The sequence below is a fragment of the Hemiscyllium ocellatum genome (genome assembly GCF_020745735.1).
Source record: "Hemiscyllium ocellatum isolate sHemOce1 chromosome 41 unlocalized genomic scaffold, sHemOce1.pat.X.cur. SUPER_41_unloc_1, whole genome shotgun sequence".
Taxonomy (NCBI): Eukaryota; Metazoa; Chordata; class Chondrichthyes; order Orectolobiformes; family Hemiscylliidae; genus Hemiscyllium; species Hemiscyllium ocellatum.
This window is the reverse complement of record NW_026867538.1, coordinates 1,536,252-1,544,573: the sequence shown is the minus strand read 5'-3', so window position 1 is coordinate 1,544,573 and position 8,322 is coordinate 1,536,252.

The following is an 8,322-nucleotide window of genomic DNA, read 5'->3' as shown; positions in this document are numbered from 1 at the left end:
AAAGCATCGCAGTGGGTGCAAAGAACAGGGATCTAATTCTCGGTGGGTAACATCATTTACCATCATCAACTGTGGACGAGCAAGCGCAGTGATCCGGCAATAGGTGACAGAATTAACAACAAAAGAAGGCTGTATTAAATGGAAAAAACTTAAAACAGATCGGTAAACTCACATCGAGATATACTTGAGGCATATTGTGCCGTCAACTGCAGCAAATGCAGTGTTGCAGGACCTGCACAGAATTTGGAATTTCGTGGGATTGCATTCTTTAGCATTAACGTCCAACCAGGTGGTCAACACATGTTCAATGAATGGTGCAAAAGGCTCGGTGGCACAGTTATTAGCACTGCTGCCTCACAACGCCAGAGACCCGGGTTCAATTCCCGCTTCAGGCAACTGACTGTGTGGAGTTTGCATATTCTCCTCGTGTCTGCGTGAGTTTCCACCGGGTGCTCCGGTTTCCTCCCAGACTCCAAAAATGTGCATGTTAGATGAATTGCCCATGTTAAATTGTCTGTCGTGTTAGGGGAATGGGTCTGAGTGGGTTGTGCTTTGGCGGGTTGGTGTGGACTTGTCGAGCCGAAGGGCCTGTTTCCACATTGTAAGCAGTCTAATTTAATCTAATCAAAAAGGCTATGCCAAGAGCAGGAGCATCCAATAAAGGAATATGAGGCGCCTCCTGGTGAAGCTGCAACACAGAAAGACTTGCTCACGCAAAAAAGCATTAAAGTCAAATCATAGACAGATTTGGATGATTCCACAACTAATGGATTGGCGTAAGCCGTGCAGTTGCCACATTTCTCATGGTGCATGCAAGGCTGATTCAAATCGAATGATTCACTATAGGACGGGCCTATCGTAACTGATAGGGGAAAACAATCCACCGATGCAACAGACTATGTTGAGCTATTTGAAAAGCAACTTCAGCCCGAAATACTGTGTGGATGATTCATCACAGCCTCCTTCCGATGTACTCAGTATATCCAGTTAATTCGATCTATTCCACGTGATACCACACAATCACTGGAATCAATGTGGCATGCAGAAACTCTTCATCCTGTCAATATTCCAACAACGACAAATGTAGCAGTACATTCCAGAACTTGCCAAGCACTAAAGAGGATAATTATAAAAGAACCAGAAGACCAAAATCTACCAGAAAGCGCGAAAGATTTACCAGTTACATCATGTACACGTAAAACAAAGTTAATGCAGTCTGACAAATTTCATTCCCATAAGTCTCCTCTTGATCATTGATAAATTGAAGAAATAAAAGATCAACAATGGTATAAAGTAGATCTTAATTCACAATGACTTGATAATTAATGCTGGCGATGTTTCCACCATCTGCTGACCTCATTACCTCCTTGATCCAAAAATAAAGCAGACGAGTTGATTTTAGAGCTGAGTTCTTGCTATCATCTTCAGAGTTGATTGAATGTGATACCCCAGAACCCTCAGTGAATTACAATCTAACAAGTTTCTCCACAGTTTCGTATCAAATCTGAATGAAGATGTCAAGTTGTGTTCATGTCATTTCAGCCCGAAGGTGTTTCTTCAGAGTTCGACAGAGGAGCGTCCGAGCACGACCATTCTCAGCTACTTCATCAATTACCTTCTTCCAATCGTAAAGGCTGAAGTGGGGATGTTCCCGTAAGATTTCACAATGTTCAGAAAAATGTACAACAGCTCAGATACTGAGGCTACCATGCCCAAATGAACCAATATTTGGAAAACATTCGGGCCTGGCCTGGCAAGAAGCAAGCAATGTTTGCGCCAAAAATACCAGACAACTACCAAATCTAAAAAACGGAGAACTGGGCATCGTCCCCTGACATTCAACGGCATTAACATCACAATCCCAATTTAACAGCATCTTGGGATGAGCGTAAACCAGAAACTGAACTGGACTCATTCAAATTCAATGACGAAACAAACAGAGGAGAGACAAGGCGTGCTGCAACATTTAGTTCACCTCATCATCCTCGAAAGACTGTCTACTCTCGACATGACATTCCAGGATTCTGAAAAAATACATCCAGTTTGCCTGGATCAGTGCAGCATCACTCCTCATCCATGGCCAAACAATTCAGCACTTTTCACAGCTGTTCAAATGTTGCAATAATCCATGTCAAAGTGTAGCAATATCTGGACAATGTTGAGGCTTGGAAAGAAAAACAGAAAGCAACATTCGTGGCAGACAATTGCAAGACAATGGCCTTTCCGAACATTAGAGCAACATTCTCATTTTGTTAAAATGAAAAGTTCAATTAACAGGATGAGGGCATTGCTGTCGAGGTCAGCATTTATTGCTCATACCTAATTGTCCACCGGACAGATTAATGTCAGCCACATCGCTGAGGTTCCGAAGAAAGAGACAATTCCCTTTTCTAAATGGCATTCATGAACCAGATGGGTTTTCCCAATCGATGTTGGAATTATGATGATCATCAGATTTATTACTATATTTTTTGTTGAATCGCACTGCCTGCCATGCTAGGATTAGAATCCAGAGCCGCATATAATTACCTGGATCTCTGGATTAACAACCCAGCGAGAACATCGCTCGCCATCACCTCCCCACTCTCATTGCTGGATGCCCACACGCAATTTTCCAGCATTTGCTATTGACCGTAAGCAGAACTGGTTCCATCCTTTTCTTCATTCAAATTGAAGTTTTGAATATTTCCTAGTACACCGTCTATACTGGCAATTTCACCCCTTCTGTGTGCATGTTCTTTTTTGACTTTGAGTGAGCAAATTATCAAGACAAAGGCTGCAACATTGTTTCAGTTTTCGTCCTTCTGCCTCACAACGCCAGGGACACGAATTCGATTCCAGCCTTGGGCGATTATCTGTGTGGAGTTTGTACACTCAGCCTGTGTCTGTGTGGGTTTCGTCTGGGTGCTTCAGTTTCGTCCCACAGATCAAAGATGTGCTAGTTAGGTGGATTGGCCGAGCTAAACTGCCCATAGTGTTCAGGGATGTGTAGGTGAGGAGCATTAGTCCGAATAAATGGCCTGGGCGGTTTGCTGTACGGACCATCAGTGTGGACTTGTTGGCCTGAAGTTCCTGTTTATACACTGTAGGGATTCAATGAATCCATAAAGACATATTAATGGAGACAAAAGAGGCTCGCACAGTTTTTTGATGGCGCTGCTGGTGAAAGGTGATTAGGCCTGCTGTGCACATTTGTAGACAGGAAAGATGCCGTGCAAGGTTAGGAGATAGGGGTGGTTATCGAGGAGTGTGAATAATTGAAGAAGATTATTCATTCACTCACGACATTGACAAGACATAGACCTTGGTGGGTGGAGGTCGCAGGAATGGAGACAGTTGGGGGTGTTTCAGAATAGAGATAGTGGTGCCGACCCTTTTGGAGGGGAAAATGTCATCGAACTTCTTCCTCTTTTGATGGACGTTCGTCCAGAAGACGAGGAGTACATGGACCAACGCCCAATCCTCGGATTTCAGTTACTGCTATTACTAACTTGTGTACCATTTCTGTTTGATGATGAAGTCACTGCTCTGCACCATCCTATCCAACAGTACGCAAAGAGAATTTCCACACCATGGAGCGCTAATGCCGCCTATTTTTCTTTTGGAATTTTCACGAGAGAAAATTCAGAAACTGTTCAGACCTGGTCTTTGCTGACAATTCAGGTGTGCAATAATGTTTTTAAAATGGCAGCAGCAAATGAAGGGCGTTCCAATGTTGGTTATCTTGTCAGTAATGAGTTTGCTTCGTTATTATAATAGGAACATTAGACTCGGAACAGACAAACAATAATTTCACAGAGGAAGTGGCAAACGAATAGGATGAAAGGACAAGAAAACTGGCATAGACCTGACGAAAGAAGAAAAAAAACCTTCCGGAAACCCAATACACATTTTATGTAGCCAAAGTATCCGGTACAAAACCTTATTGTGTCTTGAAACTCACACACAATCCTGACTGCTAAATATATCACGGCACGTGAACGTCCTGAACACCCCCTTCCAAAGAGCGTTCTTTGCATACCAGCCCTAAAATGGACTGCAATAGTTCTAGAATTGCATTAAACCAACACATTTCCTACGAAATTAGGCGTGAGTTACAAATGGTGACCCAACCAATGATGCTGTCACCCCCTGAATTGACTGTGTGCTCAGTGTGACCACAGACGTCCAAAGATACTTTCTGGCATTTACCATAATTGTTACTGCTGCATCGGTGATTGGGTGATTGATGGAACTTAGGCCAGGTGATGTTTCCCTCTTGCTGTTTTCCCTACATGACAGGTGGCAAATCAATCTCATAAAACGTGATTGGTGAGTGTGAGATACCCTCCCTCTCTCCACAAGCCATCTCAGTGATGAACGTCTAAGTCGGCAGATTCCTTCAGAGCTTCCTTCGAGTCGTGTTCAAATTGGAGAGTCGACAAATTCGTCAGTTAAGGGAACGTGTTTGGTGGGAGTCAGCAGGATTTCTCATTTCCTGCATCTCATAAGGAGGCCTTATTTCATGAGGCCTCCCAAAGTCTGTTCTAAACATTGATACTTTCCAGGCCATAATATTCCGGCTGTATACAACTGTGTTGTTTCACCTCATGTCTCTAACCTCCCAATGGGAGAGCGCAGGACGAAAACAAGGCTACTGAAGAACAGATCAAAACCACTGTTTCTTTCTGTTCTGTTCCCCGATAGATTTCACTTCCTTTATTTCACTGTCAATTCCTTTATTTCATTGTTGCACTTTCCTCTTTTCTCAGTCATTTTTTTTCCTGCAGTGTTCTCTCATTTTGTCTGTCCCTTTCTGTCTCATCAATCTGCTCAGATAGTGAAACGCGTGAGATTATAAGCTATTTTAAAACTGTTCAATATTTGCATCGGAGGCGAATGTGACTGGTGTAAAGTCTCCATCCTGTCTCCCATTTCTCTGCAAATTTGCAAGGAATGAGCTGTTCCTGAACGTGATCTACAAAATCAATCGCTGTCGGTGGACTTCCAAGAAGAACACTCAGTCTAATATACACAAGGGGTCCTTAGGGTAAAAAGCATGGTTATTGCCTCTTCGGTCCAACTCATCCATGTTAACCAGATAGCATAAATTAATCCAGTCCCATTTTTCAGCATTTGGCACCTTTCGCTTTAAACCATTCATGTTCATGTATGATCGAGATGCATTTTAAGTGCAGTAATATCATAATCCTCCACGAATTCCTCTGGCAGCTCATTCTATATATAGACCACCATCTGTGTGAAATCGTTGCAACTTGGGTCACTTATACATCTTTCCCCTTACTCCTTAAATCTATGCTTCGTCTCCACAAACATTGGAAATTGATCTTGGATATTTAATCTATGTATGCCTATCATGATTTCATGATAAGGTCATTTCCCAGCCTCCGAGTTTCAAAAGAAAATATTTCCAACTTATTCAGTCTCTCTGTCTAGCTCATTGCTTTCAATCTTGGCAACATCTTTGTACATCTTTCGGGAACGCTTTGCTGCTCACATCAACATTCTTTGCGTCGATTTCTTGATAATTCTCGAAAACATAATGTTTTGGTTCTTCCAAAAACGACGAAAGTACTCAATTATTTTTGAAGTAGTCAATTTTGATTATTGATTATTCTCAAATAATATAATTCCTCCTTGTCTCTGCTTTAAATTGAGGGACCGATCATTTAAATTTGACAACCTTCATTCTTCGCTCCTCTCCAATGAAAACATTCTCTCAAACCAACACTGTCAAGCTCCTGAAAACACCTATAGCTGCTACAAACTCACATTTAATTAAATGTAGATGATAATGATAAAGACAGCTCATTCTAACTTTACGAATCAAGATTTGGAGACGCCTGTGTTGGGCTGGGGTGTACAAAGTTACAAATCGCACAACAGCAGGTTATAGTCCAACTGGTTTATTTGGAAATAATAGCTGCTACTTAAAATAACAAAAACCTGATGAAGGGGCAGCGCTCCGAATGCTGGTGTTTCCAAATATACCTGTTGGACGGTAACCTGCTGTTGTGTGGTTTTTCACCTTGTAAATCAACTTTGCCAATTTCCGATTCGCCTTGGTAAACACATTTGAACATATTCCTCTGCTTACATTCCTTCTGAAATAAAGCTGAGGACCACCAGAATGGAGCTGTCCAATATGATTAAAACTGCTTTCAGAGAAATTCTTCCATTCATTATTACATCATTTGAAGCTCTCTATTGTGATTTTTTTCTCTCATACTTTTTTTATTCCTCTGTCTTCCTGCTGAGCTTAAACTCACTAATCAAAGAGGTGATTGGCCCATTTTCATAATACCTTTATATTTTCATTGTGTTTATCACAGTATTTTCCTTTAGCTGCAGTTATTCATCAACTATGAAGCAAAGTCAAAACCATCGATTCAATCCCATTTTAATATCCTTTGCTTTCTTCATTGTTTCTATCAGTTCTTATTTTCTTAAATTGTGAAATTTGATTGAAAATTACACTTCTTGCTTCGTTCAGCATGCAATTAATTTGATTCCTTTGCATCTTTACAAGCTCATGAAAATGCCACAAACTGACTGTGGACCACAGGTAAAAGATGAGATTACAAAATAGATGAAATAAGTTTTGCTCAAAATTACCAAACAATGGGAGCTTTGAGAGATGAAAGGTGGATAGCACAGTGTAACGATGTTGTTGCATAACTAAGAAGACACCATAACTTTACCATGTCTGAGAAATTGGTACTATTAAGTCAATTGCTCAAAAGTAAGGACATCACCTTGTACCCGACAACTTTAAGAATACGTGAAAATGTACATGTAACAGAAGCTGCAAAGATTTTTCACAGGAGGATCTGTCCATGCAATATCCTCTCTGATGACAGTACGAATCTGAAGAAAGCTCACAAAACAGAAGACAAATATTCTCTTGGGGTCATTCTGAAGTACAGCACGGAAACCGCCCCTTTCGTCCAACTTGTCGATGACGACCAGATGTCCTAACCTGATGTAGTCCCATTTTGTCAACACTTGGACTATATCTCTCTGAAATCTTCCTATTCATTTACCCATCTGGATACGTATTATGCAGTCATCGAGTCATAGAGATGTACAACACAGCAACAGACCATTCTGTCCAACTTGTCCATTCTGGCCAGATATCCCAACACAATCGAGCCCTACCTGCCAGCACCAGGTCCTTATCCTTCCAAATCCATCCTATTCATATTACCATCCAGATGCCTTTTAGCTGTTGCAATTGTGCTGGCCTCCACCACTTCCTCTGGCAGCTCATTCCATACCCGTATCACCCTCTGCGTGAAAAAGTTGCCCCTTAGGTCCCTGTTATATCTTTGCCCTTTCCCCCTTTCAGATGTTGCAGTGACAGATGTACTAGCGGAGTGGAATGAAGTTCTGACACAAAACATCGAGAAAATGAGGACCCTTCTGGCTAATTCCTTCACCACTGCCGCATCTGAAAACAGGGGGACCGACTCACTCCAGCATATCCAACATGGTTTCATTTTCAAAGGCTGTGATTTTCCCTCCCACATGGTCAACAATGCCCTCCAGCGCATCTGTCCCACAACCCGCAACTCTTACCTCGAACACCAACCGTCCAATTGCGAAAAGGTCATCACATCCCTTGTCCATAGTTTCCACCACAACAACCTCCGGAGCAAAAGCAACATCTTCACCTTTTAGGCCACCGACAAACAGACCCCACCATCAGAGATATAGTTACCTCCCTACACCTATCTGTGTTCGAAAAGAGTCCATATCATCCACGACTCCATTGTTAGGTTCATGCCTCACACCAACCCACCCCTCACGGTCGGCACCAACCCTCACCACCGCAAGAGGGGAAAGTTGTGCTCCAAAACCTCGCTTCTGGTCCCCATTCAATGCCTCAGAAACCTAACGACATTCGATCGAAATTTTCCTGCCCTTCCGCATATGTCATCTACTGTGCTCTTGGTCTCAGTGTGGTCTCCTCTAAAGTGTTTAGACAAAACTTCAACTAGTGGAACGGTTCAGTGAACATCTCTGCGATTCACGCTCTAACAAAAACCTCACCACCCCGTGCTCTGACATTTCAACTGCCCTTCCCACTGCGCCAAAGACAAAAAAGGCATGGCCATCCACCGCTGTCAAATAATATCTATCCAATGCCTGAAGGAAGTATGCCTCATTTTCTGCCGTGGGACCCTCAAACCACAGCGGATACATTTCGATTTCAACAGTTTCCTCATTTCCCCTCGCCCCAACCTTATGCCACATCGAACCATCCAAATTGGCACCATTGTGTTAAACTGCATTACCTGTCCATCTTCCGTCTCACCTCAT